Raw genomic sequence first — 15,082 nt, forward strand, 5'->3', positions numbered from 1 at the left:
ATCTTAGATTTGTCATAATCATTTCATCAGTAGTTGCGCATTTACAACATCCCATTTCAAGATTTGTCACACTTTTTCACAAGTATATTATGCAATATATATTCACATCATTTTAATAGTTTCCCAACAGAACAAAAACCAAATACATATACTATTAGTCCAACTCATGTAAATGAATTTGTACATAGCAATATCCCAGCACACAGTCATCAATTATGTGTATCTCACAAGCACACTTTCTCTGCCTTCAATCCATTCATTCAATATGCAGGGAAGTCTCCTATGTACACAAAGAACCATACATTTGTATTACACTCTGCATTTTCTCAGATGTAGGTGCAAACCTGAGTCTTGGATTTCCTTTTGTGTCCAACGACTTACTCAATTTGGAATGTTTACACCCTTCCAGATTAATTCTGATTTGATTATATGCGTATAAGAAGATTTCACACTGACACAGGTTCAGCATGTATAAGCTTCCTCAATTCTGCTTTAATGTTGGGCGCGCAGCCTCTTTTAAAAGAGTTTAACATATCTGCCCATCTGGGCAGGTCAAAGATTACATAGATACAACGTATTGTTTGATTATTGGATAAGCATCTTGCAATTCTTCCATCCTCCGGTCATCTGTAATTGGCCATCAGATGGTGAACGAGATGAGTGGGTTGTCTTGGACCCACGTGTGGTTCCTTCAATATGATTGGATATTACAGCTTGAACTATTAATTGCATAAATTTCCCGTGTTATTTGCATAAGTTTCCAGTAAAACTGCTTGGGTTATTATTGCGGTAGCTGTTTCAGACTGCGGTTATCTATGTCTGATTTCTACTTCTTCTAAAATTACAAAACAGATGGAAAATGTAACGTGTTTATACTATATATCATCTTGTCAGCGTTTTGAGAACAGAAGTTTCATTAAAGGAAGTAGATACATTGGATACATGAAAAAAGGCATATCTATATTTGTATCAGTAATGGAAAAGTACTAGCATTTAGTATACAGAATAAAAACAGGTTCATTGTCCACTACAAAGGTCCACAGTATAGGTCCAAAATATAGATATATTGGGTTTCCACTACAGACCTCCCTTAAAACTATCTGTTTCACTAAACTCACCACACTCCATGTCCCTACTCTGTCCCACCCCAATCCCCCACCGTTGACCCTAGACCTGCATTGTGTTGTAGACTGGAGCTACTGCTGCCATGGGGGTATAGGATGGTTCGACATCATCATATTCTGGATCCATGATGACGACATTTGCACTGACAGTGGGCTTTTTGTTGGACATCATAGTGAAACAGGTGGACCGGGTAGTCATCAGGGTCGGAATTCACTGTATGCAACAAACAACAGAAATTAGGACAATTATAATGGCAACAAATATAGTTATCTTTTTTTTTTTAATCAGGAGTAACCTCTTATGTAGAACCCGCCTTCTTGACACTACCTCGATTCATCCACAAAGAGTTCAAAATTAGGGCTATCTAATGCCTGATCAACATGACTGAACCTCTGCCCTATTAGTACGTGCGTGATCATATCTATCAGTCTGGAAGGAAGAAACTACAAGGTGATTATTCCCACTTCACTTTCCCAGAGGCGGCAAGGTAACAGGACCAGGGGCGTTGTAACACCGGCATGTTGCGTGGACATATGCAGAGTGCACTGCAGATAAAAATAAGCAAAATCTTAGCGAAAACCTATCACAGTGTTCTAAATACACAATGTTTTAAAACTTATTTTTTATATATTTTTTCTTCTCCTGTTAGGTACCTTACTGAGGAAACAGACTAAGGTTAGCTCTTTTTAGTTAGTGCGGTCAGCTTCTTAATGGCAACTGCGTCTTTACCTGCGGGTCACGTGTTGTCTGGAATGTAGGTACAAGTCACCCCTATCATCTTACAGACACTCCCCTTTTTGGCTAAAATCGTACTTAGTGCCATTCTATTTTGAAAAGTCATAGTCGAGGTAGGTCCTATTGGTCGACTAGTCCCTATAAGGCATCTCTAGTATAATTTATAAATCGCTGCTAATTATAATAAACATAATTAATCCAGTCAACATTTTATTTACTATAATGATCAGAAAAATGGACTCGAATCTAGCTCTAATTTTTAAAACTCGTCAGGTACTCCCCTTGGCTGTCCTATGACGTCAATGTACATGTGTAGGTCAAAACTACCACCAGGAGCCTCTCTTCTCACTCTAGTGTGCTATTACAATGCTAGTAGTGTGCACAGGTACGCACGGCGTGGGACTCCCTGATCTTCACCCACACCAATGTCCCTCCTGGAGATAGCCCGGATGGTGGACACGTCCAGGCAGCCAACACTGACCCTACACTACCTAGTGACAAGACTGGAAAGAACCGCCGTGCCTATGCAGAAAACAAGGATAGACCAACATGACAGGATAACTATAGAACACAGCAGAGTTGGATCGAGATAAAGTAACTATTGGGGGTAACCTCATTATCCTCAATGCTGTCTGACAGGATATGGAGGAGCATAAGGGCTTTACTAAGGCACACTCCCCTGTCCAATTACTTTCCAGACATGATGTCACATTATTTCACCTATGAAGTGTGTACCTTCGTTTACCTTATTCACTTCCGGTACCCTGTATCTGTAGATTACCTCATTCATGAGCTTCTGTGTGGTTACCTGCTCATTTACCTTAGTATCAGGGTGGGCCTCAAACCTGAAAAAGACTCGAGCAACAACAAGCACATATTCATACTCCCCAACAGGTGTGAGCTGAATGTGGTCAAATTGGCAATCTCTGAAATAGGTAGAGTGGTCCAGGCAAGTGTTATATGGCCACCTTACTTCTGTCCTGACTCGCATATGGCAAAGATCATGCAAACTGGACAAATGATGCAGCAGCTACAGAGAACCCAGGTGTCACCCATTCTTGTTCAGTGTCAATGTCATTGCTGCTTTTGATTCTGTGTACCAGTTGGGCCATCATGGGGAACAGGGACCTCTGTAGGCAAGTTCTGCTGACTGTTCGCCATACGCCGTCCTGTTCTGTTGCTCCCGTCTTTTAGCCCATCTTGCTTTCCTTCCTCGTTGGCTTGTAACTGTAAAGTCCTTGACATATCAATGTCCAAAGTTTTGTCAATGTCCAAAGTTTTTATCAAAGTCCAAAGGTTTTATCAATGTCCAAAGTTTTTACCACTGACTCATGCTGTCAGTATCTTTTCTTTCTTTCACGGCTTGATGGCCGCTGCCTTTACTGTACTGTCGGCGAGGGTGTCGTCTCTTGCTTCTCCATTGTAGAAATCGGTGTGAGCTCTCCATTGCCAGGTAGTAGTAGTAGGGTTTCCATGAGACTCTGCACCGCTGCACCATTCTTAATTGGCTGTCCTGCTGAGATAACAAGCTCTCTGGCCTTCCATATTGGGCCATAATTATGAGCTATGCCAAATGCATTCCAGGAGTCAGTGTAAAGAGTTGCCGTCTTACCTTCTACCACTCTACACGCCTCAGTGAGGGCCTTCGGTTCCGCTTCTTGCACTGAGACATGCGGAGGCAGAGCTTCTGCGTTTAGGACATCTTGTTGTGTGACCTCTGCATATCTGGTTCGGAGTCATCAATCCTCACCCTGGTACCATCTACAAAAGAAAACTCAAAATATACATCATTAACAGTGGATTCTAATAACAGTTTTTGTCAGAATCTTGTTGCACAGAATTTTAAAAAATTTAAAAATAGCTGATCTGCCATACTCAGATCACCTATGCCTCCCCTCCCCTGTTTGAACCGGAATACCTGATTAAAAGAAGAGTAGCCAGGTTCAAGGTAGTACAACATCGGAAAGAAATATTGGGGGAGGCATGGAAAGAGCACATTGTAGCCAGATCTAATAGGCCAGAGATAAGTGCTTGGGTTGCACTTGCATGAGTATGTTCTGGATGTCATTTGGGGTGTGGACCACTAGGGGGTAGTCCAATACCAACTTAGAAGATTTGTCAACCATTGCCTGTACTGCTGCCACTGCACAAACACATGAGGGAGCTCCTCGAGTCACTGGATCCAACCTCATGGAGTAGTATCTCAGTGGCCGTGGTTGTCCTCCGTGCTTTTGTGTCAATACTGTCGTATGGGCGGCAGTATGAAACAAGGCCCAGAAAGGTGCGGAATTTGGCAACGGATGTAGGTACAGGTATGGCCTGGCCAGGAGAACAACCTTTCTTGCAGAACTTGGTTAGTCTTTGGAGGCCTCCAGGCCTTACAACTTCTGCAAGGGAAATTAACAGTGAAATTGTGGCCGGTCGGTAGTTTTTCCAAAGCATCAGCACACAGCACCTAACATGCGTGGCTAACCCTTCACCCCTTTTTTTTTTTTTTTAAACTAGGGGGATACTGTTTGACCCAGGGGTGTGTATCTGGGTCTCATATATATTATCATGGTGGGTATACTCAATTTCCCTATGCCTGTCTTGTGGGTGTCAGGAACCATGGAAAGCTGAGTTTCCGCAGTGGCTATCAGTGCCAATAACAGAGACATGCCTTCCATCCGGGCAGCCTTATTTAAAATGTGATATTCTTTAAGAGAATTCATTATTAATTTAATCTGATCCTGCCGGCAATGTCATCAATTTTGAGACAGGAGAAAAAAACAAAACTTTTTCCTGGCTATCTATGATTCTCACCCCCTCGTTATACAAGAGACCCATTACGTATTCTTGCATCATCTAGCTCCACCCCTCTGAATTTGGCTGATCACTTGCTTCCTTATTTTCTCATTTAAGGGTTGCAGTCCTCGAATACACATCACAAACAAGTAAAGTCTTATGCATCACACAATTTACATTTTTTCAATTTACGGGTCAACCTGCCCCGTCCCTCCTGTGAATACCAGGCCTGATCGTTACCTGCCTGTTTCCCATTCTTCGGCTTCTCCGCTTAACTTAGATCTACCTCTTACTCCCTGTAATTATTTATTTTAACTTCTATTAAATTTAACTATTTAAACTAGTCTAAACTATTTAAATTTAACTTCCCTGTGACTGCAGCACCAGTAACTTCCTCTTTTTAAAATCTCTCCCTCCCGTGACAGCCCCTCCTTTCTCTAACACAGACCAGAAGAGACAGACAGGATTATAAGGTAGAATGTGGTTAATTTACTTTTACAACAGGTTTGTCCCAGGTTGTTGAGTGACTGAGATATTATTCTATTTCCTTATTTACTGAACTGTTATATTGAATGCTGGTGTCTTTGGTATGCATTGGTACCGACGCCATTTCAGCCCGCCTTCTCTTCCTTTGACTGACATTAACGTCTAATGTATAACTACTATGTTGTAACTTTATGGTCACAGCTGTGACCACCTAACATTGTATGTGGTATCTGGCAAACATAGATGTATTTTCTAGTGGGCACGGCGGACTATGCAGTTTGTTACAGTTTGTAACGCTTGTATTCTTAAAAGCCCCCACAGGATGTGAGTGGCATATAACTTCTTACATTTGTATGACGGACGTATAACAAAGATTAGATTACATAACAAGACCAGTAGTTGTAGTACATAACAAGAACAGTAGTTGTTATTTGTCACGGCACATGAATTTGCTTTCTCCTCTATCGCTTGGGTTTAATCCACATGCTCTAACAATTTAGTACAACACAGAACATCCAACTGTGACTCTAGCCACCGGTAAAAATGCACTTTACAATACTTCTATCTTTACCTGCCTTTGTAAGACAGTATAACTCATTATATTCCTTTATTTTATTAAACAACAAAGTTATTTCCTCCTGGAGAATGAGGAAGTAAGGGGGTCTGAAGGCTGCAGATTCGGTCAAGCAGCCTTTCTCTCTCACTAAAATTTCAATCATGGCAGCCAGATTCATGATTATAGAAGTCTCCTCAGACGCCGGACACAGTATGTCCCGCCCTAGAGTCTCTAGCATTTCTGTCGCTACACAGTTTATTAATCTACCCTCAGACAGAGGGATCCACTCATGAACGTTCAAACGATAAACAAATATTTGTGGACACACACAAATAGACAGAGCACCAGTACGGCTGGCTTAGTCTCACTGCCCCTCGGGATGCTGTCTGGCAGTTCCCTCACTCCTAGGTCTCTTACCAGACTTTACCGAAGCAGCGGTACCTGTCCAGACGTTTGACAGTTCCCTGACTCTTAGGTTTTGTAACCAAACCGACCCGAGCAGGAACACCTGGTCAAACTCTCCTGACAGGTCCCTTACTCTTAGGTTTTCGTCACCAAACCTGACCCGAGCAGGGACGCCTGTCCAGGGTCTTCCTCTCCCTTAGGGCAACTTACTGACCTCGCCAATCGACCAGTACTCTCAAGACAACAGGCATGCAAACATTCCTTTTATATCTTATGACAGGTTCTTAAAAATATCTGTCGTGCGAATCCAAATCGATCGGCCTTGACACGGCACATAGGCAAACTTGGAGTCAGCCACACAGGTATAGATAATTAATTTATCTTACCATGTTCTGATGATTTGTTGGGCCCGCCAAGTCCAAGGTTGCCTATGTCCGCGCCTTGCGTCTGATCTGTTTGGAGCCAATCGATCAATCCCCGTATGGGCCACCAACTGTCGTGGATTTCCTTTTGTGTCCAACAACTTACTCAATTTGGAATGTTTACACCCTTCCAGATTAATTCTGAATTGATTATATGCGCATAAGAAGATTTCACACTGACACAGGTTCAGCATGTATAAGCTTCCTCAATTCTGCTTTAATGTTGGGCGCGCAGCCTCTTTTAAAAGAGTTTAACATATCTGCCCATCTGGGCAGGTCAAAGATTACATAGATACAACGTATTGTTTGATTATTGGATAAGCATCTTGCAATTCTTCCATCCTCCGGTCATCTGTAATTGGCCATCAGGTGGTGAACGAGATGAGTGGGTTGTCTTGGACCCACGTGTGGTTCCTTCGATATGATTGGATATTACAGCTTGAACTATTAATTGCATAAATTTCCCGTGTTATTTGCATAAGTTTCCAGTAAAACTGCTTGGGTTATTATTGCAGTAGCTGTTTCAGACTGTGGTTATCTATGTCTGATTTCTACTTCTTCTAAAATTACAAAACAGATGGAAAATGTAACGTGTTTATACTATATATCATCTTGTCAGCGTTTTGAGAACAGAAGTTTCATTAAAGGAAGTAGATACATTGGATACATGAAAAAAGGCATATCTATATTTGTATCAGTAATGGAAAAGTACTGGCATTTAGTATACAGAATAAAAACAGGTTCATTGTCCACTACAAAAGGTCCACAGTATCGGTCCAAAATATAGATATATTGGGTTTCCACTACACCTGTTACAAGGATCCACAAACATTTAACATATACAAAAACAAATATTAAACAAGGGTCTTTCTGCAGCTAATATGCATAAGAAAGACACTGTCTGTTTTTTCCACACATATGAGTTCTTCTGAACTCAATATGCACTGAAGCTCCAAAAATGAAAATTCAAAAACCTTGTCTGAATTTAGACCTTTTTTTGGTTGTTTTTTTACAAAAGCATAACTAAAGGTCCATTTACATTGAGCAATGATCTCTCAAAAGTCACTAAAAAGCGATCGTTTGAGCGATAATCGTTGCGTCTAAACACACGGCCATCGTGCACTTTTCGTGCACTGCTAGCTGATCGTTAAATTCAGTCCAACCTAAAAATTGTCATTCAGCCTTATCAGCAGTTCTCCATGGGTAGTGCTGATATTATTGTTTCCCTGCTGGTGATTGGGGCGGGGAGGCTGACAGCAGCAAGACCCAGACATAAGGTAGTGAGGGCAGAGACCCAGACATCCAGCAGTGCAGAGCATGCTAATTAGGGTGTCATGGCAACGGGGATACAGCGCGGGATAGCATCCGCCGTGTCCCCATCAACCCGATTACCCAGGCGCCGCCCCCTGCGCACGGGAGCATATGCCTGGAGCCAGCGTCCGGGACCCCCGGCGGCCGGTGAGGTCACAAGGACCGGAACTCCCTTGCGCTATACCCCAGCAGCCCGGGTGACAGGACCAGCTGTGCGGGCACAGAGCCCCAGAGAATCGGTGGTCCTGACACTTCTTTGTTCTTAGTTCCCGACATTTTTGTACTATGGTGGATTTTCTTAAATACTGACATTTTCACACTATGCCAAATTATCAAAATGAATTCTTTAAATTTCAGATTTTCAGAATTTTGCTTTAAAATAACTATTGCTCTCTGCGTAATCGTGTTCACAGTGCCATTTATGTATTGCTGCAAGGAGCAAAACTTAAGTTCAGACTACGCTTTTAAGAGAGTACAACACTCTGGAAGGTTTAACAATAAGAATTTATTCAAGCCAAATGATAATCAAGCATAGTGGTGAATAATTGTCCTACGTTTGTAAACTATTGGATCTATATACAAAGTATAATACCTATATACAAATGATAATAGCTATTTACAAAACATAATGGTTGCAGACGTCACATCACAAAGTATAAAGTTAGCAAGTTACATTACATCATTAGCTACACATTATTACCTAAAAGTTACAAATCACATATTGCCATCACCAAAGATTCCCCGCACTTATAGGGGTTCAACAGATGACATTCTCATTCCGTCTCTGAAGTGTCCATACTACACAGAGCTTCTCAGCCTTCCATCAGAGCTTCCAAGTGCATCCCACAATACAGGATTATAATTCACACTGACATGACAGTGGGTTGCCCCGTATCTTAACAATGGCTGACATCTTGGGCTACCCCAGAAGTCCATAACAAACTGTATAAAGTTGTAATCCTGTATTATGGGATGCACCCATCTATTGGCTGGCTTCTGTGGTATCGTTCACATTGCAGATTTAGTTACATGCAGTTGCTCCTCCCCAATCTGGGCTGGGTTGAGTGGGTGGCTGCATATACGTCTGCAGTGGACAGTTTAGCTCCCCTGGTTTATAGTCTGGCTTGCTGCATATTGCTAGGTTCTACGGCTATTGCACCGACCCTACAACCATTGGGCCGGTCTTATGGTGATCGTGCCTGTTAGCGGCTATCGTGCCTGCTTCGCACCTTATCAGGTATTGCATGTTTGGCTTTTTTCCAGTGAAATATGTTTTTGTGTTCCCCCTCACCTCTGTGATTTTAATTTACTTTGCAGTAAGATAGTGTAGGTTCTGACGGATGCGATGGGGCCTAGAATGCACTGTGTACTGGATAAGCCAAGAGCAGCTACCAGGACCTGTGATGCAGCACCATCATGTGATCATCTTTGTAGATGGAGTCAGGAATCACATCACCAGGAGCGGATCACTGCATCCAGAAGTGTGCTGTGCTGGTTGTCATCCCTGCTGGGTAAACTGAAGGCATAAGGATGTAGTAGAGCTGTGGTGTGAGATGTCCGAAAATCAGATTGAATGTGAATGTAGCACAGCTGTGTGTGTGATGTATGGGAATCAGGATGGATGTAGTTGAGGTGTGTATGTGTGATGTGTGAAAATAAGAATGGTTTTCAATGTACCACAGCTGTATGCGCCATTTGTGGGAATCAGCATGAATGTAGTAGAGCTGTTTGTGTAAAGTGTGGGAATCAATATGGATGTAGTAAAGCTGTGTGTGTGTCATGTGTGCAGATCAGCATGGATGTAGTAGAGCTGTGTGTGTAATGTGTGGGAATCAAGATGCATGTACCACAGTTGTGAGTGTAATGTGTGCAAATCAGCATGAATATAGTACAGCTGTGTGCATCATGTGTGGGAATGAGGATTGATGTAGTAGAGCTGTTTGTGTAATGTGTGGAAATCAAGATGGATGTAGTTAAGCTGTTTGTGTAATGTGTGAAATTCAGGTTGGACGTAGTAGAGCTGTGTGTGTAATGTCTGTGCATCAGTATGGATGTATTAGAGCTGTGTATGTAATGTCTGTGCAATAGTATGGTTATAGAAGAGCTGTGTGTGTAATCTGTGGGGATCAGGATGGATGTAGTACAGCTGTGTGTGCCATGTGTGGGAATAAGGATTAATGTAGCACAGGTGTTTGTATAATGTCTGAAAATTAGGATAGATATAGCAGAGCTGTGTGATGTCTGAAAATCAACTTGGATGTAGTATAGCTGTGTGTGTGATGTCTGGGAACCACGATGGATGTAGCAGAGCTGTGTATGTGATGTCTGAAAATCAGGATAGATTTAGCATTAGAGATGAGTGAGCATACTTGCTAAGGGCAATTACTTGAGCGAGTATTGTCCTTAGCGAGTACCTGCCCTCTCGGAAGAAAAGATTCGAGTGCCGGCAGGGGTGAGCGGTGAGTTGCGGGGGTGAGCAGGAGGGAGCGGAGGGAGATCTCCCTCCCCCCCTCCCCCGATCTCCCTGCCGCTCCCCGCCCTCCGCCGGCACCTAAATCTTTTTTTCCGAGTGGGCAGGTACTCGCTAAGGGCAATACTCGCTTAAGTAATTGCTCTTAGCGAGTATGCTCGCTCATCTCTATTTAGCATGTAGCACAGCTGTGTGGCGCATTGCACCACCAGAAACACTGGTACTATAATTTCCTAATAAAGTATGTTATATATAAAAATCTCTATGGTATGCAGAGGCATAACTACCACTATAGCATTTGCAATGGGTTCCGTCTCTCAGGTGGGGGTGCTATAAAACAAAAGTTCAACCTAAACTCATCTCTATTATTCCCACTGCCACTCACGTCTCTCATTCCTTTGCATTCCAGCAGCTATTCACTTGCCTTACTTTACATTCCCTAAACCTAATATATATTTACACTTATATATTGTTATATATAATATACAGTTAGACCCCACACTCAATCTGTCTAGTAACACTCACTTTTATATAAATTTACAAAAGCCACACACACTTGCAATCCCATTTCGCAAGATCAAAATGAGAAACAAGACTGTTTGGAGATGTTCTAAATAGCCATCTTAATAAACTTTAGCTTTGATCACAACTGAAACACGTGGAGGAGTCAACTGCACCTCCAGTTATAAAAGTACAGGTAAATCATAGGAACTACAAATTATTATTCAGTACTTGTGAATAGTTGGTCAACACTGCTGTAAATTCTTCCTTAGTTGTCAGATTTAGAGAATGGAACCAACTGTGCATGCTTCCCCTCCTATAAGCAGAGTTACTACAGTTACTATGCTGTCTGATCAGTAGTCCAGAGAAAGGGAACAGTGAGGCTTACAGCCCATGTAGATCTACCCTGATTGCAAAACAGTGGACCAGCATTTCAGCCACAGGACAAACAGCAGGGAGTGCTACCAGAGATGAATGTGAGTTAAATATATATGTAACAAAAAATTATAGTGGGTGTATATTGCTTTCTATCACTGACTACTTGCACACACTCTCGCCCAGACCAAGTTTTCTAATTTTATATACCAACCTTTTATAAGGGACAATGTCGAACACTCTGCCAAAATCAAGATATACAAGATCCAATAACTCTCCACAGTCCAGTCTAGAACTTATGTACTCATAGACGCTGATCAAAGTTGTTTGATTAATGCTGATATGGAGTTACCCAAAAATAAAATACTATAACTTGAGGGAGTACTGTGTCACATTTGCCAAATATACAGAAGAGAGACAGAACCAGGGTTGCAAGGTAATAGCATTTTTTGTGGACTGTGTAGTACTTGAAGGTGATTTTTCACATGACAACTGCTCAGTACTATTAACTATAGAAAAAAACTGCTTATTCAAGCTATGTAATGCACATATATTTTATTTTAGGAGGAGGAGAACATTTATCTTTTGCGGCTTTTTACAGAGAAGCAGTCACAAATGTTTAAAGACTTTTGGCAACAACTTGAATCCTGTATCTGTAAGCTGAAAAATGATGTGGCATCCATTGTGAAGAAAAAAAGACAAGATGTTGCTTTTGAAAGAAGTTAATCTTGTGATATTCACTTATACTTCATTTTAGGTATTCTTATGACTGACAGGCACAATTCAAAAATATAAATATTTTACAATATTGATATGCCTGCAAACCATACCCAAGGCAGGCTGACTTGTGGCAGAACCAGAAATCAAGACCCAATAGCAAGATTTGAAACAGGGCACTCTCCCTTTTTATGAAAGTCAGAGGTGTAGAACCAATATATTTTCTTGCAAAATGTTTTTTAAATTTTTTTTTATTTGTTAATCATTCAATAGAATACAAGAACATTTGCACAGTATTGACGAGAAGCATCACTTTACATGCTGATCACGCAGGATCACTTAGACAGAAAATTACATATTTCTTAAACAAACGACTCCGTGCTGAATTGTACAGTATTTTCCTGCCATCTGCTTTTGTTTCTTAACTTGGTTTTTACTTTTTTTTTATTTGGTGGCCGGAGCAGTAGCTTTCTATCATGAGGAAGTTTTTAGGACAGTCTTGACTCATAATGTCTCCTCCGGGGGGGGTCCGGTGGGAGGAAGGGGTATGGATATGGGAGGGTTCAGGAGAGGGTAGATGAAGTGGATATGTTTACTACAAGAGACAGACCAGGATTCGTTTTGCCTTATAGTCGGAGTTCCCAGCCCCTAGCTTTCTCTCCGCTCACCACTAGCATGCCCAGTGTTCCCCTCAGTTCCTCCATTAGGTACCATTCTGCATATCTAAAGGGAGTTATTATTGTGGATATGTCTGTTTCTGAGGAGTGGGAAGTAAGAAATCCCTTCCATTTTTGAAGTGTTTTTTGCACACTTATTCTTGTGCCTTTTTACTTCTATTCTTTCTATGGTCATTACTTCTGCTACCTCGGGGAGTGTATGTGAAAGCCAGTGTTTTAAGATTGTATGCTTGGTGGCTAGGAAGAACACATGGAGAAAGGGTGGGATTGATCTGGATTATGGTTTTCTCCAGCAGGTTTCGGGGTATTTTGTAGCTTCCAAATTGTATAGTGTGCACACATCATCGACCAGACACAAATGCTGGTCTAAAACCGGGAGAGTCTCTACACTGTGTAGAGGCTCAGGCTTTTTATTATAACACATCATAATCGCCCTTTAATGGGCGTGCAACAGATTACATCAGTAACATATAAGATTCTCATTTGTCGGATCATATAGAATCTCCCGCCTCTCTGCCCACCCTTCCTCAAGTCTTGATGTAGCGTGGACTTTGTCCTAGCTGAAGGCATTTCTGTGTGCGTGTCAACTCATTGTTTAACTAACTTCAGTATGGGGGGGGTGGAAGAGGGCTAGGTAAACACTCAGTATTGGATACAGGTATGCATATAACACTATGACCCTTAACTCTTAGAGGCTTCTTGTGCAACTTTATGTACTCAGCTAACATTACATCACACATTTCACCATCCCATTGTCTAGCAAATAGCATGATGAAATTGTGTGGCCATTACCCTCCACTAAGTTAAAAGTCATTACAGCTGCATAATACATTTGGTTTATACAAATCAATAGACATTTTATACTAACTAATCATCATGTCTATCACAGGGTAGATGGATGTTTTGTGATATCTGTTGTCTGCTGCAGTTCGGCATGGGAGAGTAGAGAAAGCCTGTTCACACCTATTTTTATCTTCCATGTAGTTTGGATATAGTGTGCGATCATTTCCCAAAATCGTTTCGTTTGCGTGCATGACCATATAGCATGCTCAAAGTCTGTGTCCGGAAGGCCACATTTTAGGCAATTTATCAGTCTGTCATGATTTGCTGCTGTGGCTGGAATGTTAAAACCATATATGGCATAATGCATTTTTTTGAAAAAAAAGACTCTTTTTACACCTCATGTTTGCATATCATGTTCCAGCTTCGAAGAAGCTCAGTCTCTAAAGCCTCCCTCACACAATTGTTTTTGTACAGAGTTTAGCGCTGCGTTTTCAGCACTGCACTAAATGCTGTACAACTCTCCCATTCATTTCAGAGGGACTGCTCACACAAGGCTGAAAATGCAGTATTTCCAACGCTGCTTTTTGAAAGCGTTGCATGATCTATTCTTGGCCGTTTTCAGCTGTGTCTCCCATTGAAATGAATGGGCTGCATTTTCAGCACTGCTGAAAATGCAGCACAACTTTGTACTGCAATTTTATAGCATTAAACGCAGATTGCTATCCCAGCAAATCTTAAAAAAAGTTTCTAGCTTCCTTGGCTACATTTTCAGCTGTGCTAAAAACGCAGCCAAAACGCTGTCAAAACGCATGCTAATGCTACTGAAAATGTAGTAAATGCAGCATTGAAAAATGCAGCGTTTTTACAAATGCCTGTGTGAGGGAGGCCTTAGTCATCCTTGGACATGAGGAAGTGGAGGCCGTAGGCCTTCCTCAGTTCCTTTCACATGATTATGGTATCTCAGTAAGGGCTCCTTTCCACTGGTGATAGCGATATCTGTGAGAAAATTGCAATGTTAAAGTCGCAAGCTTCTGTGTTACGATGCGAGAATCTGTTTTGCCATTGCACTGTATAGGCGACAGAAAAATGCAAAACGCTGAAACAATCCTCCTGCTGCGATTTTTAATCCTCGCATCGCAGCTTGCCCTCAAACATCGCTAGTGGAAAGGTTGTCATTGAACAACATGTGTGGGACTTTCTTGCGAGAGCTCGCTCTCTCACATCGCACTGAAAACATGCGATTACCTTGCCAGTGGAAAGGAGCCCTTAGTGTGATTTTTTATGTCTGCTGGGAGGGTCGCATAGGCTGTATAAGTCCCAGGGTGCAGCTAAGTTATATTCAATTTATCTGCAGATTTATGCATCAGTCTTCTTTATCTAGTCTAGTATGTGGTGAGTCAGGCAAGTTATGTTCTGACTTCTTATATTTGGAAAGTTTATTCCTCCCTACTCCTTATCCAGCTATAGCTTTTTGAGTGAGATGCAGGTTTTTCTGCCTGCTCAGATAAATTTAGTGAATTCTGAGATTAAGAGGGTCATGTCTCGATGTTTGAGCAGTAGGGGATTGCTGCATTGGGAAGAAGTTTTGAGAAGCTCATCATTTTTATGAGGTGGCATCATCCCAATAGGGATAGCGGCAGGTGTAGCCATTGCTTTAGTTCTTTCTTTATTTTGTCAAATAGTGGTAGTTTAGCGTGTAAATGGAGCTTGGTGTTATTCCTATTTCTATATATAT

The 15,082-nt window shown here is 41.7% G+C and overlaps 1 long non-coding RNA gene across 1 annotated transcript in view; it reads right to left on the reverse strand.

Annotated features, from left to right (window-relative positions):
- Positions 1-461: 461 nt before the first annotated feature.
- Positions 462-15,082, reverse strand: part of LOC136620943 (uncharacterized) — a 48,322-nt gene continuing 33,701 nt past the window's right edge. Inside the window, exon 2 of the long non-coding RNA XR_010791200.1 lies at positions 462-1,338. This is a non-coding gene — a long non-coding RNA (uncharacterized lncRNA). The remainder of the gene's footprint in view (positions 1,339-15,082) is intronic.

Source organism: Eleutherodactylus coqui, chromosome 3 (assembly GCF_035609145.1).
Source record: "Eleutherodactylus coqui strain aEleCoq1 chromosome 3, aEleCoq1.hap1, whole genome shotgun sequence".
In the NCBI taxonomy this organism is placed as follows: domain Eukaryota; kingdom Metazoa; phylum Chordata; class Amphibia; order Anura; family Eleutherodactylidae; genus Eleutherodactylus; species Eleutherodactylus coqui.